Source organism: Lepidochelys kempii, chromosome 1 (genome assembly GCF_965140285.1).
Source record: "Lepidochelys kempii isolate rLepKem1 chromosome 1, rLepKem1.hap1, whole genome shotgun sequence".
Taxonomy (NCBI): Eukaryota; Metazoa; Chordata; order Testudines; family Cheloniidae; genus Lepidochelys; species Lepidochelys kempii.
Window position 1 is genome coordinate 240444420 of NC_136380.1, and position 27802 is coordinate 240472221.

The 27802-nt window shown below is 42.6% G+C and overlaps 1 pseudogene; it reads left to right on the top strand.

Annotated features, from left to right (window-relative positions):
- The first annotated feature begins 237 nt into the window (after positions 1–237).
- Positions 238–27164, top strand: LOC140908153 (estradiol 17 beta-dehydrogenase 5-like; annotated as a pseudogene).
- Positions 27165–27802: the final 638 nt, after the last annotated feature.

Below are 27802 nucleotides of genomic sequence, written 5' to 3' on the forward strand. Positions count from 1 at the left end.
TGTAGGTCTGCAAAGTGTGGTTGGCAGAGCTAGCTTGACAAATGATAGGGTCAGTCCACTTTGGTGGGCACTGATGTCACTCAGCAGCTTGCAGCAGCTTGACTACTCCCTCAGTCTCCATACTTCAGTAAATAAAAGTAATACTTAGGGTCTGTATTTGCTCACTGGCTCAAGCAGGAGCAAAGCAATGTTACAAGCTTCAAGAAAGAACTGGCAAAAACCATTCAGTGGAGGACAATGGAGCTCTGCAAAGATACATCTGTGGGGATGAATGATGGGCACAGAATGATCAACGCACTTTTCACAGATTATTCCAGAGTAGGAAGTTTGTGTTTGTTGTATGAAGTTTGGTGCTGTGCATGAAAATGAGCAACTGACAGCACTAAGATCTAGAGAGTGAGGGTAGACACTGTACAGTTTCCTCCACAGAGCTCTCCATCCCAGCATGCAGCACTTTCTGCGGTTCCAACAATGGGCCCCATGCAGTTCTGCAGTGCACTTCATCTCTGACTTGCCATCAGGTTAGCTGTTCCATTCATGGGCTGACAGCCTCTCTGCAACACTCATCAGTCCTGACCTGCTGCTTGCTTTGCTATTCCAGTTCTTTCCTCATTTAACTGTCAATTGTTCTATATCAGGTAGTTTTCATACACTTGCTAAGGATTTCTATACTGCGATATTTGGAAAGAAAAGGAGGCAACAGAGCTTAGTTTTGTTCATTCAGCTATTTGTTCACAGCTTGTTCTCTATTGCATTATATCTTCTAAGTTCCTGTCTGACTATAAGAATATGTTTACAACTGCAGCTTCTATTGCTGTTTTTGGGAGTCCATTCCACACCTGAATTCCACATGCTGTGCTTAAAGGCATGTCTACACGACTTTCAGATCCTTTCGGAGCTTTAGTTCACGTCCCATTGTTTTTCACCCTATTTATCTTGAGCAATTTTGTGGCATCTGCTTTCTCTGGGCCGTTCAAAATGTTATACACCTCAGTCAGGAGATGTGCCCTCAGCACTACCCTGTATTTCTGGAAAAAAAACCCCAACGATAACAGTAAGCTGATGATAGGTGAGTGTCACTTTTTATAAGCAGGCAGAAGAACTAGGTGATCTCATTTGTAACTTAATAACTACTTACAGTCTGCCAGCAGCAGCCTTTTTTCGCTAGCTCACTCACTCTCTGATTGTGTAGTACATGTTCTGTGCCAGATAAACAATAAATGTGCTGACACCATTCAAAACTGTATTTGCTGCATGGGGTGAGCAAACAAAGACTGACCTTGAAAAGAATAGGGGACTTAGGTAATGGGATACAAAGCCTTTTATCTCTTTGTCACTCCCGGGTTCAGAGTCCACCTAAATTAGTAGTGACTAAGAATCACTGTGTTGTATTTATGGCTCTCACCCATAGATCCCAAGCACTTTGCAATGGAAGGTAAGTATCACTATCCTAATGTTATACATGGGGAAACTGCAGTAAAGAACTTGCCCATGGTCACCCATCAAGACCCAAATCTTGAAATCAGATTAGCATGGGCAGGCTCTTGAGCCCATGCAAAATCCCTTTGATGTCACACTCACTCATGTACATTTGGCTGCAGAATTAGCGACTGCTCCCTTTACTTTTTGAAGCAGTCCTTACTCGCTCAACTAGCCTCATGGACTTCAGTAATATTTCTTGTGTGAATAAGGTTTGCAAGAACAGGCCCTTCATTTTCAAATGCATTGCAGTCAATCAATATGGTCAAACCTTGAGCTCCTTACTCGATTGCTTGAAGGACTGAATTACAGAACTCTCATTGACTCAAATAAATAAGGACCTGAGGCCTTGACTCATTATGCAGATTATCAGTGCTCCAATGGTTCAACTTGTGATACTCTCTGCTGTACATCAAGGGCTGCTGAAATCAAGGGAGGTTGCACTGGTGTAAATGAGGACAGAACTTGCCTCCCCCCTCACACACACACACACCACTTTTGGATAATTGCTGATTTAGTAACTTTTACAGAGTCCCTATGTGGTTCTATATTTGTCTTTCAAGAGATTTCAAGAATAAATGTGTTCAGTTTACAACTGAAAAGATGTATTTACTGACTGCTAGCCCTGCAAAATTGACCTTCAACCTAAGAGGCAAGCTGTGTTCTTTTCTTCTTGGGTATCATCGTCAGTAAAAGGGTTGTGAAAGCCAAGTTCTGCTCTCAGTAACACCTGTGCCATCCCATTATCTTTAATGGGCTGACAGAGATTGGCCTATAGAATTTGATAGGGATTAAAGTAATAAAATTCTATAGAAATTCAACAGAGTTCTCTATACAGTCTCTAAAAGCTTTTTGAATGATCACTTTTCTGAAGCATTTTTAAACCAACTTGAGACCTTATTAGAGAATTACATCTGTTCTATAGACTCCTTTTAGATTGGTTTAAAAATTCTGTAGAACTATGGTCATTGTCTATTAAATTTTTTGGACTTTTCCATAATGGAAAATTTACTTTTTTCACTCAAGTAAGCAGAGGTGAGTGTGAATACACACAGAGAAAGCATCTGAGTAAGAAGGTGACATTTTTACACAGTTACTTTTCATACTGGAACCACACTTTAAAATATCATCCCTGAACCAGACATATTGAGGCTTTTTGTCTTTCTGTTTTTAATTCATGGGTTCTAAAAAGTAAGTGTGAGGAGGCTGTAAAGGTGGCTATTGAAGTTGGCTACTGCCATATAGATGGAGCCTATTTCTATGAGAATGAGGAGGAGGTTGGGCGAGCCATTCGAGAGAAGATTGCAGATGGAATGGTCAAGAGCGAAGAAATGTTTTACACAGGAAAGGTAAGTTGGTTTTGTTCTAAATACCATCACTTGTTCATAGAATATCAGGGTTAGAAGGGACCTCAGGAGGTCATCTAGTCCAACCCTCTGCTCAAAGCAGGACCGATCCCCAATTAAATCATCCCAGCCAGGGCTTTGTCAAGCCTGACCTTAAAAACTTCTAAGGAAGGAGATTCCACCACCTCCCTAGGTAATGCATTCCAGTGTTTCACCACCCTCCTAGTGAAAAACTTTTTCCTAATATCCAATCTAAACCTCTCCCACCACAACTTGAGACCATTACTCTTTGTTCTGTCATCTGCTACCACTGAGAACAGTCTAGATCCATCGTCTTTGGAACCCCCTTTCAGGTAGTTGAAAGCAGCTATCAGATCCCCCCTCATTCTTCTCTTCCGCAGACTAAACAATCCCAGTTCCCTCAGCCTCTCCTCATAAGTCATGTGTTCCAATCCCCTAATCATTTTTGTTGCCCTCCGCTGGACGTTTTCCAATTTTTCCACATCCTTCTTGTAGTGTGGGGCCCAAAACTGGACACAGTACTCCAGATGAGGCCTCACCAATGTCGAATAGAGGGGAACGATCACGTCCCTCGATCTGCTGCTGTTCTCTGCTTCTTTCTGTGCTGCTTTTCAGCAGCAAGAAAACAGTGACTTTAGTGAAGGGGTTAGTACAAGTTGTAGCAGGCTGACAGGATTTGCCTGAAACACCCCTCTTGTTACCAGGTGCTAATCCTGTGGGGAAAGTGTTATATGCATTTAGTGCCAGCTGGAGCTTTAGCAAGCATGGTGCCTAGATACAGTTACCAGATAAAAACTACATTGAACTGAAGCTAAGGGAGAGTAGGTGTTAGTAACCTAAGGGTAAAAGCATTACAGGGATGCTCAGATAATCCCAAAATTAAGCATTACAGACCAGGAGTTAGAGATTTAAGGTTACACCTCAAAGAAATCCAGATACGTTAGGCTATGTAAATGCACAGGTTAGGCACCTAAACAATCTTAATTCCTCCACCCGAATTATGTACGCAATAGCCATAGAATTAGGTTTAGTTCATTGTTTGTGGTCCCAGACTGCACTAATTTGATTTTGAAAGACACATTAGATGTTTCCATTTTCTACCCTTGTCAAGGTTCCTTCCCCACTTTGAACTCTAGGGTACAGATGTGAGGACCTGCATAAAAACCTCCTAAGCTTACTTTTACCAGCTTAGGTTAAAACTTCCCCAAGGTACAAACTATTTTACCTTTTGCCCTTGGACTTTTGCTGCCACCACCAAATGTCTAACCGGTATATTACTAGGAAAGAGTCGGTTTGGAAATGTCTTTCCCCCCAAAATCCTCCCAACCCTTACACTCCCTTTCCTGGGGAAGTCTTGATAAAAATCCTCACCAATTTGCATAGGTGACCACAGACCCAAACCCTTGGATCTTAAGAACAATGAAAAAGCATTCAGATTCTTAAAAGAAGAATTTTAGTAGAAGTAAAAAGAATCATCTCTGTAAAATCAGGATGGTAAATACCTTACAGGGTAATCAGATTCAAAACATAGAGAATCCCTCTAGGCAAAACCTTAAGTTACAAAAAGACACAAAAACAGGAATCTACATTCCATTCAGCACAGCTTCTTTTCTCAGCCATTTAAAGGAATCAGAATCTAACGCATATCTAGCTAGATTACTTACTAAATTCTAAGACTCTTTTCCTGTTCTGTCCCCGGCAAAAGCATCACACAGAGAGAGGGAGAGGCTTTGTTTCTCCTTCCCCCCAGCTTTTGAAAGTATCTTGTCTCCTCATTGGTCATTTTGGTCAGGTGCCAGCAAGGTTATCTTAGCTTCTTAATCCTTTACAGGTGAAAGGGTTTTTCCTCTGGCCAGGAGGGATTTTAAAGGTGTTTACCCTTCCCTTTATATTTATGACAACCCTCATGGTATGAATGTTCACTTTTCAATGCTGCGGGGTATGATGATGCAACATTAATTGTCAGGGCATCTACAGACTTTGTATATAGGTGTCATTTTTATTATTTAAATAAAATAATGCATACTATGCTGTATATCTAGTGACATTTCATGCCTGAGGTATCGTAGAATAAAGTTATTTATGGAATCAGCCTTCTCAACATACAAATCTGATGGCAATTGTTCTCGCTTCACTCTTCACAGCTTTGGAGCACATTTAACGCTCCTGAGATGATCCCCTCAGCCCTGGAAAAGTCACTGAAGAGCCTGCAGTTTGACTACATTGACCTCTGTATTATTCATACACCTCTATCTTTAAAGGTAAAAAAGAGTTCTGTCTTAACACTGCAAAATCTCGTCCCCACAGTTCCCTTTTTGCTTTAAGACAAGACCGTATGTTAACTGCTTGATTCAGAGACACTGCTGTAAGGAACAAGGGGCTCTACAATACTAAACAATTTTCCTACGTATGTTTCTTCCAGATCAGATGTAAAATGAGCTTTCGCTTATATTAGGGATGTGGAGATAATCAAGAGAACTAATAGACTGAACATCCATCAAGTTTCAGAAAGAACTTTGCACTTAATAATAAAGGTTAAATGTGCTGTGAATATTGAGTTACTGACATGTCACAATAGCTTAATATTTCTAGAATTTCTCCAGAAAGCAACTCATGTAAAACATCAAACTGAAGGGAAGTTTATCTGACAATTTTTTTTTGTTTTTAAGTCGAGATGATTTACTCCCAGGGGATGGAAATGGAAAATAGATTTTTTTACAATGTAGACCTGTGTGCCACTGGAAAGGTGGGTATCATGTACGAGTATAACATTAAAACACATTTGCAAAACTGTCATGAAAACTTACCAGGCGAGGCACAAAATCTACTTACCCATGAGTGTATGAGAAAACAATAATGAGATCTATATTTCAGGGCATAAACTAAACTCTAATAGGGGTTTAGGAAGAAACTTTTCCTGGAGGTAGGTTATTTCATAGCTGTCCACTGTGGGTTTCCTGTATCTTCCTCTAAAGCAGATGGTAGAGGTCACTCTTGGAAAGAGGACTAATTGGGCCACTAGTTTTCTCCAGTTTGGCAGTTCCTATGATCCCACTAACCCACAGAAAAATGTTACTCACCTGGGAGAATGGGAGCATGGAATATTGTACGGCTATATTAAGATACAAGGCAGTGCTTTATTCGTCCAGTAATGATGGCTAAGGTGTGTTGCAAGAGTCCTTCCTGATGCTGTTTTTCTTAAAGAAACAAAGAACTTCTCTAAACACAAATGTTGTACTGCTTATTTCCCTTCTGGGGGAAATAACCTATATCTGATTCGCAGATGCAGTCAGGTATTTCAATTTCTCAATACATGCAGTTATAGGCACCAATAAATGTGCCTGCCTTTAACTACAGGCATGGACCTGGAGGCCATTTTGGACATGTAATGTAGAGATAATGATGTTGCAGGTCTTGAATCCAGACCCAGAACTCCCCACTCAGCTGCCATATTCGGGCCTCCACCCAATGGTTACTGAACCTAGGTGGGCTGAGAAACTACTAGGACTATAGCACCAGCCAATGCACCACCCACAAGCTCTGATTGGAGGATTGCCCAGCTTCACCGATTGCCAGCAGGAGCAACAGGTAGTTTGTCTGAGCAACAAGATGGTTTCCTATTGTGGCTGCATTGGACCCTGCTTGAGCCTGCCTCCTGCACTCAACCCTGTTAATGATTCCTGCTCAGCTCCTGCTTTATCCTAGCCTTCACGCCTACTCCTGCCATGCACCTGCTCCAAGATTGATCCTTTCCTGCCCTTATGCCTCATCTCCAATCCCCAGTGACCAGTCTTGACTCTGACCCTGGCCTCATTATTTCTGACCCTGACTCCATCTTGACCCTTGTCTCTGGCATTTGGCATCTGACCTCGGCTCTGACCCGCAGCTTCAATTCCTGGTTCTGACTTGTCTCCTGGCTCTGGTAACTGTCTCCTGTCTCCTGGCTCTGGTTCTGACTTGTCTCCTGGCAGTTGACTGGGAACTCCAAAGCCTGGGTTCAAGACCCGGGACATCACAGTAGTAAGGAAATCATAGTTATTTGAATTTTTACCCTTCTGGCTCTGATATATGTGATTGGCCTTCAGATAAGGAGTCCTGTATGTCCTTGTAACATTAATATTTAAAGTTTGCCAGGTTACCTAAAGGATTGTATTTTATTTCAAAGGAAGTTCTGATATTTTAATATAATTTATCTTCTTAAAGTAGAAATGCATTTAGGTGCTCTGCTGAAAGGCATATTATAAATACCTAAATAAATGCAGCAGATAATAGATATTTGTGGGGGAGTTGTGTGACTGTCACTGTTTGTACAAACTGAAATCTCCATTTTTCTAATGCTTTAGGTTGAATGTCATCCTTACCTCAACCAAAGGAAGTTGCTGGAGTTCTGCAAATCCAAAAATATTGTCCTGATGGCTTATAGTGCCTTGGGATTACACAGAGATGAGAGATGGTAAGGAAAGAAGCTGACTGCATCACACAGGGAAAAAGAGTCTCATCAATAAAAGAATGCATCTGATTCTCCACTGCCTTGATCTTGTGTGGCCATTTATGCGGGTGGAAAGCGGGCATAGCATGCTACCAAATTGGCATGGATGTGTTTTGCACCCATTTTGCACAGATATAAATGACCACACAAGGAGACAGGCAGTGGAGAATTTGGCCTAATATGTTTGCTAAATATCTAATGATAAATGAGTATCGCCTCCAAGAGGCTAAGCTCTCACTGATCCCAAGATCAGATACGCTCACTCTGCGTCTGTATTCCCTTGCAGGGTGGAAAGCTCTCCAATTCTGCTGGAGGATCCAGTACTGAACGCTCTGGCCAAAAAATACAACCGAAGCCCAGCTCTAGTAGCCCTGCACTACCTAATAAACATCTTAGATGTCTGTATTCTAATGCAAGAAGTATGGGGAATAAACAGGAAGAACTAGAAAATATTAGTGAATAATCACAAATACGATATTATTGTCATCATGGAAATTTAGTGAGATAATTCACATGACTGGAATATTGGTATAGAAGGGTACAGCTTGTTCAGAAAGGACAGGCCTGAACAAAGGGAGGAGGCGTTGCCTTCTATATCAAAGATGCATACACTTCCACTGAGGTTGAGACAGAAGTGGAAGTCAGACCAGTTTCTAGTCTCTGAGTAAGAATAAAAGGGATAAAAAACCAGGGTGATTTAATGGTAGGGGTCTGTTACAGGTTACCTAACCAGGAAGAAGGGATGGATGAGACTTTTTTAAAACAACTAACAAAATCATCCAAAATGCAGGAATTGGTAGTGATGGGGGACCTCAACTAACCAGACATCAGCTGGGAAAATAATACAGCAGGGCACTGATTATTCAGCAAGTTCTTGGAATGCACTGGAGACAACTCATTATTACAGACAGTGGAGAAAGTGAGTAGGGGAGAGGCTATTCTGGATTTGATTCTGATAAAGAGGGAGGAAGTAGTTGAGAATCCGAAGGTGGAAGGCAGTTTGGATGAAAGGGAGCATGGAATGGTAGAGTTTATCATTCTAAGGAATAGTAGGAGGGAAAACAGCAGAATAAAGACAAAGGACTTCAAGAAAGCAGACCTACCTACCAATTCTCTGTGTTTGCTAAGATCCCATGGGAAGCAAGTCTCAAGGAAAAAGAGTTCAGGGGGGTATCAGTTTTTTAAAGAGACATTATTAAGGGCATGGGAGCAAATTATACCAGTGCAGAGGAAAGATAGAAAGTATGGTAAGAGGCCACCCTGGCTTAACCCAGAGATCTTCAGTTGCCTGAGTCATACAAGAAGTGGGAACTCGGTCAAATTACATAGGATGAATATAAAGAAAACCACAAGCATGTAGGGACAAAATCAGAAAGGTCAAGGCCCAAAACGAGATTAAAGTAGCTAGGGATATAAAGGGTATCAAGCAAGCATTTTACAAATACATGGGAAGCAAGAGAAAGGCCAGGGACAGGGGAGGCCCATTTCTAAATGACAAGGGAAACACAAGAACAGAAAACACTGCAATGTCCGAAGTGTTAAATACCCTTTTTGTTTCAATTTTCACCAAAAAGATAGCAATGGTCAGACAATCATCCTAGAGAACAACAATGTAAATGGGGTAGGCTCTGAGGCTAAAGTAGGAAAATATCAAGTTAAGAATGACTTAGACAAGTTAGATGTCTTCAGTTCAGCTGGGCCTGATGAAATACATCCCAGAATTCTTAAGGAACTGGCTGAAGAGATCTCTGAGCCATTAGCAATTTAGCTTTGAGAACTGGTGGAGGGAAGGACTGGAAAAGGGCAAATATAGTGTCACACCCGCACTGTCCCCCCCATCAGGGGGTTCCCTGGGAAGGCAGATCAGCACTGCATGTTGCTAACGCTGTTGCAAGCATCGCAGAGCATTTTGGGGAGGGTCAAAGGTGTGAGTGTGGAGTGGAAGATTCCTTTGCAGGCTGTGAGATGCCGAAGGGGGAAGGAGGAAGAGAGCAGAGAACTCAATACTTCAGCTAGCTCAGTCAGAAGATAAGACGCTGGCCCCCAGTCCAAGGTCACGGAGCCCGACGAGAAGTCTACAGCTATATTCATATTTTAGCCAACCCCAGCCAGCCATAAGAAAAGGAGAACTAAGCTGAGCAGACTGCAGAGATTGCAAAAATGAATGAGACAGTGAAGGCCAACAGAAGGGGTGGGGAACGAAGTTTCACGTTCCTGGAGCCGATGTGTTTTGGAAAAGCTGAGGAGGCCACAGAGACCCAGTTTGGACTGCTACAAAGAGCACGGGGAACAGAGGTCACTGAACAAAACGTCCCCAAAAGAACCCAGGACTTAAAAACCTTTCTGAGAACTGAGGCAAATCAGAGATCAATAGCGAACGCTGGACGACCTGTGCGCACAGGACAGAACTCCTGTCCACCCCTCCCACTCTTCTTCTTACGTTACACCCAGGCCTGGCCAGCTTCAGGTAATGCATGTGTGAGTATGAAAGTAGTTTAGGACTTGGGGCACTAATGCTTTCTTCCTTCCTCTGAGTGACGTGGGAAACCCTGCCCCCAGCACTCTCTGCTGTTATTTTATTATTTTATCAATAAAGCTTTAAAACTCAGTTACGTGGTATGCTCTGTCATCATCCCCCTAAAGGTTCTGCGGATTCAGCCTGATCACCTGACACCCAGACAGATTGGTAACATAAATCTGTCACAATAGTACCTATCTATAAAGATGAATAAGGACAATCCATGGAATTATAGACCATTCATCTTAACTTTGGTATCCAGAAAGATAATGGAGCAAATGATCAAGCAAGCAATCTGTAAGTACCTAGAAGATGATAAGGTAATAAGTAACAGTCAACAAGAAACCATGTCAAACCCACCTAATAATTAACAAGCCTTGTGGATGGGGAAAGCTGTAGATATCATATATCTCGACTTTAGAAAGTCTTTTGGTAGTGTCTCACATGACCTCTTAAGCAAACAAGAGGTCAGTAGCCTAGATGAACTTACTATAAGGTGGGAGCACAAATGGTTGGAAAACCATACTCGTAGTAGATATCAATGGTGTTCTGGGCCAAGGCGTTTGAAGCACCGCAGGCCGGCAGAGGTACTCTGAGAAAACGAGACCCACACGCAGCTAAGCAGCGAGTTATTGGCTTTATTGAAGGTTAGTGACACACCCGCAACGGGGACTCCAAGCGTTGCTGTCACGGAGGCAAAGAACCCAGCACACCGGAGCTTTGCCTGGGATGGAGTCCAACGAAGGGGTAAACAGCGAGCCCTAATAAGCAGTACACAGAAACAGCTCATGAATATATAATTAGGCACTTTTTTAAAGGGGCTTTCCGCTACCTGGTGACAGGCCATGCAAGGCAGACAAAACCGGCCTAAAACCGGTTACAGTTGGTTCTTCATGTTTTACAGTGACCAGGCGACTTCGAGAAAGCGGAAGTTCCCTAGCTAGGCCATAACAAAGTCTTCTGCAGTCCCTTACAAATGGCTTACAATCAAGCTGGAAGGGCTTATCGAATGGGGTCCTGCAGAGTTTTATTTAGCCACAATGACCCTTTCTAAGCTTCCTGTGCACAATGGTGACTCTGCTTAAAAGTGTAGATTTATTTTGAAAAGTGATTGTGTAAAAATGGCACCTTCTTATTCAACCAACCTGTTCCCTGTGTGCATTCACAGTCCTATCACTCCTTTCAGCCCTACAGAGAGAACACAGCTAAGGGAGAGTGAAGTGGATTTTATTCCTCCTGGGGTCTCATCGACAAAATTGTTTACTAATTTCCAATCAATTACACTTGTACTACAAACCCATTAAAAGCAAGGGATTATCACTGAGAGCAAGATTTTAAGAGAGTGGGATAGAAAGGTGTCAAAGAGCATAATTTGTTCTCCAACATCTTTATTGCTGTAGGTGATGGATAAGAAACAAAGAACCCAGCTTGATCCAGATTGAGTTTGTGGAGCTATCAGTTAGAAAAGCATCCTTTTATTTGTCAATGGTGCACATTTGTATTGAATCTCTGACAGTCAATATCGAACACCAAGTTCTCATTTTACAGAGTCACTTTTCAGAGCAGAACCACATTTTAAATGGAGAACTGATGGCAAAAGAAGGGTGTTCTTGGGCGGGATTCTTTCCACATTAGAACTGATGTCCTGTTAGAAATGGCATTTGTATGAACTCCCATCTCCTGGATCCCAGAGACAGACCAGAATTGTGTACAGAACTCAGTCACATACCAAGGACATCTTCCATTCCATTCTTCCAATGGCCAACTAGTTAAGTCAGACAACAGAATGACTCCTAATAACCAAGGAGAACAAATTTAGCCAGAAAGATTTTAACGTTGAAAGTGGTCTCACATAGGGTTCCTGTACTGAGCAAGTGCATTTCTCACATCCTGGCTGCATTTCGGCCCCTCACCCTGCTTCTTCAGGAAACATTCACTTCTTGCTCTCATGTGCATCTTTGCACACAGCCACCGCATAACACAACCCTTCTGCCAAAAAAGTAAAGCCAGTGGTATGCCATGAATGAGGCATTTTAGAAAAGTGTTTTTTACAGAGTCAGCCTTTGAGAAAGAAGAGAAAGAGAGAACTTCTTTAGAAAGAACAGTTGGTTTTGAATCATTACAGCTTTAGAGTACCTTTCACCATCCTGAACTTGTCTGAAGCTGCCTGGACCAATCACTGAAGAAACTTAAAAGTTTGACTATCTTGATCTTTTCATTATCCATACCTCTGTGTCTCTAAAGGTAAACATTTCTTTTAAAAATATACACAGGAAAACAAATGTTTAGTAGTATATCCACGGGCCAGAGCAGAGCCGTTCTGAAAAAAAGACCCATAGTCCATCTTGTCGTACGTCAGTCTGCAGAAGTAGCCTTAGATGGGTGTTCAAGGGGAAGGCAAAAGAAAAACTAATGCATGAAGCACACTCTTTAATTCAGTGTTTTTTGGGGGGAAACCCACATGGTCTCTCATTGGCAATCAATATATATTAAGCATATAGGTTATGCTTTTAATCCTTCCTATTAAAATATCATATGCTACCTGGGTTCACTCTATGCCACTTCAATATCTATATAATCTGTGAGGACTGGCAAATTTACAAACTATCTCGGAAACTCTCTAAATTCAAATATACACTTAATGATCAAAAGCAAACTCTAGTTACTCTGGAAATTCACCAATAATCTGTGAAATTAACCTTGGATTACTGGGATCTCTTTTGTTTTTTAATCAACTATAACTTCTTTCGCTTATTAATCATGTGTTCATTTATTCAAGCTTCTTTCTCTTTGTCAGAGAAGATGCCACATATGTTTTATCTGTAATATTTCTAGGCACTAATTTGCTTTTGACATGCATGCTTTGTTTCACTGCGTATAAACAGAATTTCTTATGAAAGTACTGCTTAACTGAGCTAATTAATTTTCCAGTATTAATACATATTCTCTTATTGACACAATTATTGCTAGGCAGCTAGGGTGAAATTTGCTCAGGAAACAGAAGCTACACTGTATATTTTAGTCATGTATAGGATTTTAACTCAAAAGTGATATGTAGATTTACAACGGCTGCTCTGTCCCTAGAGAAGTAGAAACTAGTTCCATTCAAGGTAGAATTATAGGACTGGAAGGGACCTCGAGAAGTCACCTAGTCCAGTCTCCTGAACTTATAGAAGGACCAAGCATTATCCAGCCATCTCTGGCAGATGTTTATATAACCTGTCCTTAAAAATCTCCATTGATGGAGTTTCCACAACCTCCCTAGGAAATTTATTCCAGTGCTTAACTATCATGATAGTCAGGAAGTTCCCCAGGTTGTCCTTATTTTCCTTTTTATAGATTGGCAGTATATTTGCCCTTTTCCAATCCTCTGGAATTTCTCCCATCTTCCATGAGTTTTCGAAGAAAATCGCTAATAGCTCAGACATCTCCTCAGTCAGCCCCTTGAGTATTCTAGGATGTATTTCATCAGGCCCTGGTGACTTGAAGACATCTAACTTGTCTAAGTAATGTTTAACTTGTTCTTGCCCTGTTTTAGCCCCATATCCCACCTCATTTTCACTGGTATTCATTATGTTAGAGGTCCAATCACTACTAACCTGTTCAGTGAAAACTGAAACAAAAAACTCATTTAGCACTTCTGGAATTTCCACGTTTTCCATTATTGTTTTAATTCAGGTGATTTAAGTCTCGTTCTGGTGCCCCTGGAATCTTCCCTTAGGGATTTAAAAGAGAGAGAGTTAATAAGATGTTCATATCAGATAACTGGTAGGTGTGTTACTGGTAGGGAAATTCTTGGTGACTAGGCAATGATCCAGCTTTCAGTCTCTCATCCATTATTTTTAGCTTGTGGGAAGCCAAGTGGTTTAGATAAAACCATTCTATTACTTTTATCCAGCTTTAGAGTTCAACACCTTCCCTCCACCACTCCTCCTGCTTACAACTCCTTCCTTGGCCACAAAATAGTTAAAATCCACTTGTGTAAAAAACATCATGACCAAGGGGGATTTTCCTTTTGTTTTTAAGCCTGGAACAGATACATTCCCAAAGGATGAAAATGGAAAAATCATTTTCAATATTGTAGATCTGCATCAAACTTGGGAGGTGAGTGACACGAATAACACAGTGTTAATTAGGAGCCCATCCAGTTTCCTTAAGCAGCCACTCTCTGACTGTTACCCAGAGAGTGTTCAGAGTTCTATCTGCTTTTTTCATCGTATGACCTTTTTAGAGGGCTAGGGAGAATGTAATTGTTATGTATGTGGGAGGCTGGGATTGTTAGTACGATATGTTGTTGAACTGCTATTGATAAAGTGCAAGTAACCATATCTAAACGGCACCATCACACTTAACAGGTCTGCCCCTTGTGTGTATTGAGCATCATTGCTGCCACCTTTAGTGACAAAAATAAGCTTGGCTGCTTTTTACTCCAGTTAGCCCAGCAGCACCAACCAGCGATGCTCCTTCTTGTGAATCATCAACAGATTTCCTTACTAAAATCAAATCAGTGACACCCGCGTTAAGAAGATGATGTTGCTCAAGTGTCACTGAGGGTATAATCTGAAGACGTTGGGGCTGCAGAGGTGCAATTGAACTGTTCTTATTAGTGATGATGCACAAATTGGAAAGAGTCCAGCCAGGGCTGGATTACCCAATAGGCAGACTAAGCACGTGCTTAGGGCACAAGCAAAGCAGGGGGCACCAAAAAAATAAGATTTTTTTTAAAAAATTTGATATTTCAAAAAAGGCATCGAAGTAGTCATCATGGGAAAAATCAGAACTTTGTTAGACTTCCTTACACTCCACTACACACTCTTCCCCCGTTTTTCTGTTCTTTTTATTACTTATCCCCACCTAAACCAGGGGGGCATCCTACTAACATAGATAGAAATAATGAGAGGAAATCAGATCCTGTCATGTATTGCAATAAATGTTTTATTATTGATATATTCTTCTTTTATATATATATTATATATATACATAAAAATAGTGTACATTGTGTAATTTGTTGTTTTTTTTAAAATTCAGATAACTGAGATAAGGGGCAGGATGAAACGTAACCAACTGAGTGGAGCACAGAAATGTAAACTTGCAGAAAAAAAGAAACAAAAAACTGGTGAAATTTTCCAAAATCTTCCAAAGCTGACATTTTTCAAAGCGAATCCATCAGAAGCAACATCTTCTCTCAGTAGCACAGACGTTGTTCCAAAACCTGTAGGTGTTTCAGAGACTGACCCTTCTTCTATTGGTGAAACAAACACCATTCCAGAACATGTCTATGTGTCAGAGACTGTAACTGATCATCCTACTCCTGGTGGTAAAACAGACATTGTTCTAGAAGGTGTGGATGTGTCAGAGACTGAACCTGCTCATGCTGTAAAGAATAGGAAAAAAGATCCTGGTATGTGGGTTGATTTCAGTACTGATGATGTAGCTTACTGGATAGATCGTGGACCAAATGACTGTCAACACCACACTGGGCCATTTGAGAAATCACGTTGGACTTTTACCAATGGCAAACAAACAAGATATTGTCCACAAAAAATATTTTTTGGCATGAAAGCGAATGGTGAGAAATACACTTAAGAATGGCTACTGTATTCCCCATCAACAGGGTCTATGTACAGTTTTGTTTGCAAACATTTTGCATATAAACCTTCAACATCCCAGTTTGCTGCAGATGGATTTAGTGACTGGCGGAATACTGTTTTAATTGAACAACATGAAAATAGCACTGCTCACAGAGATTCAATGTTGACATATTTAAATTGAAGACAGGGCTTTGCATTGACACAAAAATTGGAAGAACAAATTAAAGGGGAGCATGAATACTGGCAATATGTCTTGCAGCATGTTATATCTGTTATTCAAACATTAGTTGAATGTGGTCTGCCTTTCCAGGGATCAAATGACACATTTGGATCATTGCAGAATGGAAATTTCTTGAGATTGTTGGAGCTTGTGGCTCAGTTTGACCCATTTTTAGCAGGCCATATCTCAAAATATGGGAATGCTGGTAAAGGTAACCCATCATACTTATCCAAGACAATATGTGAACTCATTGGTCTAATGAGTGACAAAGTTCGTTCAGCTATTGTGGATGAAATAAGTACTGCTGGGTACTTCAGTTTATCCGTCGACTCTACACCTGATCTTTCACATATTGATCAATTGAGTATTGTACTAAGATATGTGTCCCCAACAGATGGAAAACCAGTTGAACAATTTATAACATTCCTCAACATTCCTCACTTCCTTCACTGGTGAAGAAATGGCAAATCAAGTACTGCATTATCTGTGCCAAGTTTGCAAACTAGATTTCTCAAAGTGCAGAGGTCAGTCTTATGACAACGCTGCCAACGTGTCAGGGCGTTATCAAGGACTGCAGAAGTAGCTTTTAGAACAGAACAAATATGCCATATTCATACCACGTGCTGCACACTCTCTCAATCTGGTTGGCCGCAGAGCTGTTGATTGTTGTCCGGTGGCAGTAAGATTTTTCGCAACCGTCCATGTTACTTTATACATTTTTCTCTGCCTCAACACACCGATGGGCAGTTCTTAAAACATATTTGGGCAATGATCGTGTGTTCAAATCTCTTTCTAATACTCGCCGGGAGGCACGTGCAGTGGCAACAAGTGCAATTCTGGAGTCCAACTCAAAGATTGTTGATGCATTAGAATGTGATTAGATTGTGAATGCATATAGCTGAAGACCAATCACAAAAGGGAGAAACTATACGAGAGGCGGAAAACATTGCAAACAAGATGCAAGAACTAGAGCATGTATTAATGTCGACCATGTGGAATGAAATTTTACAACACTTTTACCATACAAGTCAAGCTCTCCAAGAAAAAGAATTGGATTTGAAAACACGTGCAGACCTCTGTCAATCATTAGCAGACCACTTATACACTTTGAGGAATGATTTTGAAAGATTTGAAGACATATCAAAAGATATCTTGCCTGATACTAACTACAAAGAAGCCCAGTCCAGCAAGCGAATCAGGAAAAAACAAGCAAATGATAGCAGTTCAACAGAAACAACATAGAATCCTAGAGACAAATTTCGCATATCTACTTACTATGCTATAATCGATACACTTGAAGCTCATATGAAGAGGAGAGGTGAAGTGTACAGAGAAGTATCAAGTAGATTTTCTTTTCTAAATTATATGGACTTATCTGATGAACAGTATTCACGAGGTTCCCAAAAGCTAGTTGACTCATACCCTGTTGACTTCTGTGGAGAAGTACAGCAGTTCCACTGTTATATGTGCTGTGACAAAGCTCTGTCCTTGTCTCCATGGGTCCTGCGTTTCCTGGCGGATTTTTCCTAGCCTCAGAGGCTCACTGTGACCCTCCACATAACCCTTCTCTCTCTGGAGACAAGGGTCACAGTCTACTGAGCCATTTTCATCATAAGCCAGCGAGGGAGGTGAGGAGAAGCTATCCTCCCTTGCACAGTCTCTGTTGTCTCCCAGTCTCAGTGATTAATCGGGGGTGGGGGAGGAGGAGGAAAAAAGAGTGGAGCCTGGGCCCGCCCTCTACTCTGGGCTCCAGCCCAGGGACCCTAATAGTATCAGCTATGGTAGCTGACCTTTTAGAAACATGACATGTACAATTCCCTGGGCTACTTCCCCACAGCAGCCCCCACTTCCTCAAGCTCCACTTCACCCTTACCTCAGGGCCTCCTTCCTTGTGCCTGATATGGTGTGTACTGCTCAGTCTCTCCAACAGCACAACTTCTTCCCACAGCTCCTGACATCTGCCCCCACCTGACTGACTGGGAGGCTTTTAACTAGTTACAGCCAGTCCCCGATTGGCTTCAGGTGTCTCAATCAACCTAGCATTCTCCCTGCCTTCTGGAAAGTTCTTAATTGGCCCCAGGTGTCTTAATTGACCTGAAGCAGCTGCCATTTAACTTATCCTGGTACCAGGGATTTGTTTAGCCTGGAGCTAATATATCTATCTCCCACTACTTTTCTATAGCCATCTGGCCTTGCCCCATCACAGCACGCAAAGTTTAATGAAACAGGAAAAATGAAATTCAGTCACATTGATCTTCATGACACAATATTGAAAGATGGAACACAATGTGTATTTCCAAATGTAGAAATCGCACTACATATTTTTCTAACATTGATGATTTACTAACTGCTCCTCAGAACGCTCTTTTTTTCTCAACTGAAAAGAATAAAAAACCCTCAGAGAACAACAATGTGTCAGGACAGACTTGTTTCACTTTCTCTATTGTGTATGGAAGCGGACATGCTTCGTCGAGTCCGCTTCGATGAATTTATCCATAATTTTGCAATCAGAAAATCTAGAAAGAAGCTATTTTAATTTCAGCATACATGTAAGTTTTGTGTCATTTTGAAAAATAAAATTTTATTTTACGGTATAGTATTGTTTTTATTTTGAATTACATATGGGGGGGCACCATAATCTTTTCAGTGCTTAGGTCTAAAGGTCTTAATCCGGCCCTGAGTCCAGCCCAACTGTCAGACTTCAGCCAGGTCTGCATACAGTTTTGGTCCCACTTTAACTATGTCAGTTAAGGGTGTGATTTCTTTAACAAAATAGTTGAATTAGTGCAACCCGTAGAGTGAAGGCAGTTATACCAGTACAGTGGTGCCTTATACTGGTGTGTTTTATTCCCCTAATTTTTGGGAATAAATTACACTGCTATAAGAACTTTTATACCAGCACAACTGTATCCACTGGGATAAGTGATACCTCTCTGGCACCACCCTGGAGCAAGAAAGGGCATCTCTCTCATCTCAGACATCCAAGTGAAGAAAAACACAAAATACTTCTGCAGCCCACAAAAAAGACTAGGTCCCTGAAGTCTCACACAGAGTGAAGATCGATACTTGGGTGCAGATCTGGGCTCCTTATCCCCTATGAGCCCAAGCAGCCAAGGCAAAGTCCCAGGGCTCCAAAAACTAAAGTACAGAAAAGCCAGTCCTCTAATTCCTCAGGGGGCCCAGGAGGCCAGTGCACTCAAACAGTTTCCTGAGGGGGCAATCCCTACATCCTGGGAGCTTCAGAGTCCCACCCAGACTGAGCCAGCGTTCTTCTTTCTAATCACTTGCTCTTTGCCGGGCTTGACAAGCCTCATAGGTGCGGTGGGTTGTGCTCAGAGAAGCTCTTTAACCCTTTCTTGACTGCTGTGGGAGCAGACCCATCATACTAGGAGAGGTCTACTACACCAGTGTCAGACTGATTGATAGAATTAAACTAGAACAAGAACAATACATGATCCAGACCCTCAGTGAGAGTTCAGGACAGCTAGTTAAGTAAAATATATTTTTTTATGTGTGAACTGAGCAGATTTGAGGAGGAAATCACTGAGAGACAACAAACATGAAACCTCACATGCCCCCTTTTTTTTTTTACAGAATCACTTTGTAGAGCAGAACCACACTTTGAGATGCTTTGGACCTCCCTGTTCTTAGGACAGGGGTATTGCCAAAGCCATTGTCAGGGACAGTCTCGGCTTTACAGGTGATATTTTCCACAGAGGAGGAATGAAATATTCTGCCCTAGAGTCAGCCAAGATGAGGACTCCCCTGTGACATGTGCCTTCCCTTCAGTGGACTCTAGCAAGCTTTTTTTATTAAATGTAAAAAGTAAACAGGATTTGGCTACAGTATCATTGTTATCATAGCACTCTTCTGATCTGAGATTCTGCAGTCCTTTCCTATTATCAGAGCAGGGAAACACTGGCGTATCTCGGACACCACAGAATGGCTACTGTCAGTAAGTACAGACATTCTAACGGTGACCACTGTACCTGTCCATCTCCTTCAGTATTTCTTGTGTTTTCCCTTTAATTTTCATAGTCAATTATTTTTTCACTATAAAACTCTTAAACTGGTGCTCATAGTCCCATACTTATGTGGTATCCTTATTTCTGTATTGTTCACTAGCAATGATTGGGTATCGCTATGTCTTTGAGGTTCTGTATGTGTAAGGGACAAATTAGAGAGAAAGCGACTGGGAGAGGCAGTGGCCAGATTGTCTGCTTTCTACTGGGGGGGAAAGATGACTATATTTCACTGGATTGGATGGAGATCTGATGCCTTAATGAATGGTTGGAAAATGACTGTCTCTAAATCAGAGTTTTCTTCTAGAACAAATCAAACTTCCCCTACTGTATGTGTAATGATATTTTGGTGGAATAATTTTATATGGAGTGAGCCCAGTTGAGCATAATTTTTCTAGTCTCATGGAAATTATACTCCCAGCAGTGATAATGGAACTGGCCATTGTTGTTTTTCCCAGGCCATGGATGCATGTAAAGACACAGGCTTGGTGAGGTCCATTGGAGTTCAACATCAGACAGCTGGAAATGATCCTGAAAAAAAAACAGGGCTCAAGTACAAACCTGTTCTAAACCAGGTAAAACTCTGGCCTTTGAATGCAGACCTAAAAGTACTGAGTTAGAAGAAATTCAGAACTTGTAGTTAGTGAAGAGTTTCATTTATGGGGGAAGAACCTCAATCCTTAAAGGAAGCAGAAACTCCAGAATGTCTTTCTCAGCAGGAGCTAATGTCCAGCGTTTCTTTTAAATCAAAAGGGAAACTTCCTTATTGCTCCACTTCAAGTAGACACAAGCCACAACAGTTAGACCCTGATATTAAACTCCTCAGAATTTGTGGGTGTTGAGACCAGCTGACGTTAAAGACAGGGGCCATTAGCATATACAGATTCAGGTTCAAGTTCTGAAAAAAACCCATAATGCTATGGAGCTTGGAACAAGGGCTTTGTTTGTGCCCATCACTAAATTCATGGAAAACCTTATGCAAATCAAGAAAGAATAAAGTAGAAAATACCCTTAAAGGAAACAGTGTTTGAGAGGGGCAGGAGAAAGAGAGACCCAGCTGCTTCCCTGAACATCCAGAGATCCTCTCCTACTACCTCATTCCCCTGCTATGGGAATGGACTTTCAGAGTACCAGCCTCTCTCTACTTTGAATGTGAGGATGATTTATTACCAGGTTATCCAAACTCACACTCAGAAATGTGACTTTCTAATTGATTTGCCTACCTTTTACATAGTTTCCTAGATGTATTCTATACCTGCTGGATAAAGGGAAAGAATTGAGTTACATATAATAAGCAAAATGACACAGGATATGCACAGCATCCCATAGTCAGTAGTTGAAAGGAATTTTACCTCTCAAGTAATATTTTTTTAAACTTAGTATAGCACAATTTCTACACGGAGGATTATATATAGGTAGAAGGTAATTTTGAAGTTGTAAATCTAAATGCTTAAATTTCAGTATTAAAATATGTAAGAGTAAAATGTCTTATCTTGAGGAAAAATCTATTGTTTCACAGTTGGACAACTCAAAAATGACTGAACTGATTTTGATTCAATTTCTTCCCTCCCTGCCAAAAAATTCATTTGTGAGTTGAGACCAAGCATGAGACATTTTAGACCAAGAGACCACTTTAGAGGAAGTTATCAGCCCCTGAAAATAAGGGAATGAGAGTGCCATCTCGTCCATATGGACAGTTACAACTGGTCCCAGTAAAGATCCATAGAACATCTATTAGTAATTATCTCACTACAACTTATAGGCATGGCTTTAATGGCAGTGTTGGTCCAGGACATGATTTTGATCCCTATCTTAACTGTGTAACAATACACAATGGGTCAAAACCTGCTTGTAGAAGACTTAATGAGGTGTCAGTGGGACTACACGCACGTGTAAGACAAGCAGGATTTGGCCCTCAGTTTATAAGTCTTTATTAAGCCCATCCCCATACAGCGTGTATTGGCTTCACTGTCCTCTACTAGATAAACTGTTTCTTGGGAATTGTTATCATCTAAACTGCACCCCATGGTCACTTGCACTGCCAGGCTGTATTTTAATTGAAGGATATTTTATTGAAATTTATTTCGATATTTTAACATTCTGTATCCCCTTGACATAACATCTGCTGTTTCTTTTGTCTGACTGCTGCTGCTTATATGACCTGAAATTTCAATTCTGGGTTGGGGGCTGATTCTGCAGGTTGAGTGTCACCCTTACCTCACCAAAGCAAACTGCTGGCTTTCTGCAAATCCAAAGATATCCTCCTCGAAGCTTATTGTGCTCTGGGCTCAAAGAGAGACAAAAACTGGTACGGAAAGAAACTGAACTGTGCTCCCAGGTTTAGAACATCAAAAATGGGTTGGAGGGAGGGGAAGGTACCCTCTGTCTTCAAAATATCTGGTATTTATAGAGTTATAGAATAAAAATGAGAGCTGGAAAAGACCTACTAGGTTATCTTCAGATTGCACAGGATAGCTCAGTGGTTTGAGCATTGGCCTGCTAAACCCAGGGTTGTGAGTTCAATCCTTGAGGGGGCCATTTAGGGATCTGGGGAAAAAAAATGGGGATTGGTCCTGCTTCAAGCAGGGGGTTGGACTAGATGACCTCCTGAGGTCCCTTCCAACCCTGATATTCTATGATTCTATGATTGTTCTCAATAAGCTGAGATGACTGCATTCCTGATCCCCAAAATGCTCCCTGTTTCTGTGTTTCCCTTGTAGAATAGACCAAAGCACCCCAGTTCTACTGGAGGACCCAGTATTGGGTGCAATTGCCAAAAAATACAAACTAAGCCCTGCTCTAGTAGCCTTGTGCTACCAGCTGCAGTGTGGTATCGTGGTCCTCTACAAGAGCTTCACTAGAAAGCATACTGAAGAAAACTTCCAGGTAAAACAGGAGGGGAGAGAGAAGACGATGAGAGACACGCCTCCCTCTGTGCAGATTTTGATGGGACACTGTAGAAGGCTGAGAACTTTTGTGCCCTTGTACAGTATGGCACTGCAGGATTCTGCCAGAGAACTATCAGACTTTGTGTAGTGCAGTTCTCAGGCAGGTTCTCTATTCTTAGAGAAGGCTTTTGCCACTTTAATATTTGAACTGTGTAACTTGGCATCCACTAGAGCCCTTTCCCAAAATGACTAATGCTACTCTTGACATCAGATGGGAATATAGGCCCCTCTGAGCTTTGGAAAGACAAATGATCTTCCAATAGGCGTGTGCCCCTTTCCTGCCCTCAGCCTCTTGCCTAGACCATGGGTCCTCTTCAAACTCTTCTCTGTCCTCCTCTGTCCACTTTAGTCGAGGATCTTAAACATCTTTCCCAGGTAAATCAGCGTAAGGCATCCCTCGTTCTATTTTCCATACCCAAGGAGCAAACCATACAGTATCAGACTGACTGATTTATTCTACATTAAGGGAAAGAACAAGGAAGAACATCTACATGAGAGAGCACAGTGTGTGTATCCTCTGTAATATGCCCTTTATTTCCCAAAATGGCAGCTGCCTCTGCAGACAGCAGATTCCTAGAAGTTTAAAGGTGAAATGCACAGAAAAGAAAATCACAACAGTTACATAGCTACATATCCTTTACCCAAGGTTGGATTACCGTATGGGCCAATGGGGCCCATAAACAGGGGCCCTGGCCAATTTGGGGGGCCCGCAGGAGCGGCCGGAACTCTAGCAGAGCCCTCTGCTCCTCCTCTCTCTCCCCTTCTCTGCTCCTCCTCTTCCCCCTGAGATCCCGCCTCCACCCCAGCCAAAAGCCCGTGGAGGTGGTGTCTGGTGAACAATGCATAGTCCCCCAAATCCTCAGGCAGAGCTGGCTGAGCACTGCTCACCCAAGCCCCACGCACAGCTAGCCCAAGCTCACTGAAGGCCTTCCCCCAGCCCCACCCGGCAGAGTGCTCGACCAAGCCCCTCTCCCTTTTCACCTTCCCCATGAGGCACTGAGCTCCCACAAGCACCTCTTCGCCTGTGCAGAGCTGGCTCTCTCCCCTCCCCCATGTGGGTTGGCCCAAGTCCTGCCACTCAACGCCCCTCCCCCGCTCCTTTTTGGCAAAACTGGGCATTTGTCCCATTTTCTTTGGCAAGAGCAAAAATGCCCAGTTTTGCTCAAAAAGTTGGGATGTCTCAAGCCAAAATGGGACATATGGTCACCCTAGGCCAGGGATCCCCAAACTTTTTCTGTCACGCCCCTCCTTACCTAGTCCGTGCCCCCTCCCCAGGAGCCAGGGCCAGGAGCGGGACTGGGTTTGCTCTCAGGGGCTGTGAGTGGGGGTGCAGTCAGGAGGAGAGCCACAGCTGGGGCTGGGTGCAGCCAGAGCATAGCTGGGGGGTAGGGCTGGGCCCTGCCGTGCCCCCCAACATTTCTCCATACCCCCTAGGGTGACATGTCCTACAGTTTGGAGACTACTGCCCTAGGCTGTGGTAAGAGCTGCCCACAGAGCCCAGGCAGCTGTGGGGACCCCAGAACCTTTCACCTGCCTTGGGCAGGGGGCCCAAGACCAGCCCTTGTCCCTGCCCCCCAGGGTGCGCTTCCCAGGGGACGTGGAGGGTCCAGGGCTCTCCACAGTTGCCCAGGCTCCCTGGGGAGCTCTTAACATGGCCCAGCTTCTGGCCAGGCCAGGGGGAGGGGCCTTGGGGGAAGGGGAGGAGCAGGGGGTGGGGACCTATCGCAGGAGCCGGGGGAGGGGCAAATGTTCTTTGTGCCTGGGTCCCCAATATATCTTAATCTGCCTCTGTCTTCACCTCTGAAATATCTAAAATACAGCGGAAAGAGCAGGTCAGGATTATTATACCTTTTTTCATTTCTGTTGGCTCAGCATGAGGTTTATGGTTCTGTAAATGCATATGCATCCCGCAGGAATAACCCAATGTTTGATCCTGTCTTCAGGGTCAGGTTTTTGACTTCCAGCTCTCTGAAGAGGACATGAAAACCATTGATGGGATGAACAAAAACCGTCCCTATGTGCATTTAAAACAGTAAATCATAATACTTTGCAGTATTTTAGAACTCTGTGGAGAGGCAGAAGAAAGGCAGCAGTAGTCACCCCACGAAGAAATAAGGTTTTGTGATATACTGAGCTTAGTGATGACAAAGGATGTACTTAGCATCATAGCTATTAGGACTGGAATGGAGTCATGCAGTTTAAGGCCAGAAGGGACAACCAGATCATTTAGTCAGATCTCCTGTATATCACAGGCTACCATCACCACCCAGCATCTGCACACTGAACCCAACAACCAAAACCAGACCAAAGCATTAAAACCTACAGGAGACTAGACACTTATGTGCCACACACAGAGAATAGGAAGGACTCAGTACACCCGTGCCTCCGGCCCTCACAATGACAGCAAAATGGACCTGGAGGGTCATTTATTCAAACCCCCACAGTTAGGCAGGAGTGATTTCATTGGCTCAAATTCTGCTCTTCATTACTCCGGTAAAAATCCACAGGAAATGACTGGGCCTGAGTTCCTCTGGATATACTGAACCCTGGATTTGGACTGTTATCCCAACACATTCCTAGTGGGATAACAACTCATTTAGCCTTGAGTTTTTCCAGTTTGAAGGGAAAACCACAACTTCCCTTAGATGCCCATGGCATTGTCTTATCATCCTGATGGTTATAAAGATTTCCAAGGTTTCAAACTAGAGATGGACCTAAACTCAAATTCTGGGATCAGTCCAGAGTCCCTCTCTGTAGCCTTTGTTCTGTTCCAGTGGTATCCGCATAGGAATATCCCCAGCAGAGGAGAGCCCGATGGAGCCAGGTCCTTTGCCATACCCTCCAGGACCTTGGCATAAGGGATACACTGAAGGCATTTCTGGGGAGAGGGTTTGGCCAGAGTGCTGCTGTGCTCCAGAAATCCCCAGCTAGCAGAGAGCACGTTGGGGATTAGCCCAAGGCTCAGAGAGTTGCAAACTTCACCTTTGTGGATACCCCCCCTCCAGATCTGCACAGTACCACTGGGTGCAGCTGAGAACTGAACTCCCTGTACCTTAATAATCCTGATCTTTGCAGAAGTTTGGATCTAGATGAAACATTGTTTGATCTTTACGTCTGCAATGCGCTAAACCAAAACACACCCACATTTTGGATCCAGATCAGGATCTCAACTTTACATTTTGGGCCTGTCTGCATCTTAAAGACAATTTTTCCATCTTCATCAAAGCCCACTATTACTTGTTCTAGTCTCACAGTTTACTGAGAATAATTATCTCTTGTAACAGCATTCTGCCATAGGCAGTCACAGACAGTTATGACCCAATGTTTTCTCCGACCTCCATTAACTTCCAAGTAAACACGGGTATTAGATATAAACTATGCTGTAATGTAATGTCATCTCAATAGCTACTGTACATTAGAGTACTCACCTGCTGAAACAGTGGAGTGATGGGCCTATAGAAAACCCTACAATAGGTAGAAGATATAGCATCTCTACTCTTTGAGATTCCTGCATTTTGCACTCAGATGTCCTAGTAATGTAGTTACAGGTGGCTAGTTCATAAATGTTACCTTTTCTTTTTAGATTTGTGGGCCAGCCTCAGTTTCCATTTATAGATGAATAATGGAAAGGATCTTTTCACTGTTCCTGATTTTATTTCATGCATAAGGAAAACCAGACATACATTTCATCTCCTTGCCCCATTCCTGTGATTAGTCCTAGAGAAGCACCTTGTTCTGGAAGCCCAGCTTCTGTTGGTGATGTCAAGAGAACTACACTGTACATTTAAACAGAAATTCTAAACAACTCAGTCTCTGAATGGAATGGTACTTGATTGCTAGTGGGAAAAAATAAAAGTATCTGCGTAATGCACTAATGGAGTCTAGTCTCTATTCTTTGATAATTAGGTGGGATTTTTTCATTCTCAGAGCCAGCAGACCCAGGCCCCTTAGAAGTGCTCTGTGTGAGGTGTTATAGTCCCCAAAGTGTGGTTGGCTGAGCTGGCTTGAAAAATAAGGGGGGGTCTGTCCACTTTGACAGGTGTTGACTTCATTCAGCAGCTTTCAGGATTTGACCCTGAATATAACAGAAACTATAGACTAAATATCCCACAAAGTGGATTCCTTAGCTCACACAGATCTTAAAAACAGGCAACGCTTCATAAAAATTAGACATAACGCAGTCTCTGTTCACCAAGCAACGTGCTATTTAAATATTACTCAGGGCCAAATCCACCCCGAGCACTATGTAGGCCAGTGTGCAGTTGTGGAGGCCAAGACCAAAAGAGTAAAATCCAACAAGATTCTTTTTATGAAGACATCAATCCCACAGCTGCAGAAACACTTGCAGCAGCAGCCCTTGACCCAGTCTTGACACAAACCCACTCACACTTCCCGTTTCCTCTTAGATTTTCTAAACTCAAGGACTACAATTCCCAGCATGCACTACTGGATCTCGCAACACCACAGCCAGCTGTCCCCAGCATTCTATCACCAATTGGGAATGGCAGCAAAGCCACTGAAGGCTGTTAACAACCTCTTCAGTCTGCAGTAGTGTCTGCTACTGCTGCTCTCTGACCCCTTGGGGTGAAAGAGGAAACAGCTGGTGGATCTGTGAAGGGGCTGATCCAACAGAACCACCCTTTCTCTGATCTTGGCCAAGCCACCAGACGACATGTAGATGGCGCAAAGCAACCTACACAGAAAAGCTAGGAATCCTCCAGTTTTCTCTTCCACTGCAAAGGAGAGTCAAGACTTTAGCTTTAAATGCAGAATTCCAGCTCCGCAGCAAGTAAATCAGCACAGCTCCACTGAGGTCAAGGGATGTGATGCTCCTTTTACTTCCACCTTCTTAGTAAACCACTGAGTCACACCTGTGCAGCTGAGAAAGGAATTTGACTCACTGGCATTACACTAATTTAAACCAGCTCATGAACTGGCCCAGAATATTTGGAGGTAGTACAGACAATGTGGCCAATAGAGATTCATAGAATACAGCAATGAGCCATGATAGGGTATGTTACATTGCTCCACTATTGCCTCAAGCATGTTGAGAGTCACTTCTCTGCTAAAATGGAGCTGTACCGATGTACCCCAGCTATAGATCTGGCCTATAACTGCCAAGAAACCCAGCTACCTGTGATGCACTACACCTGGGCTGCGGGAGAGAA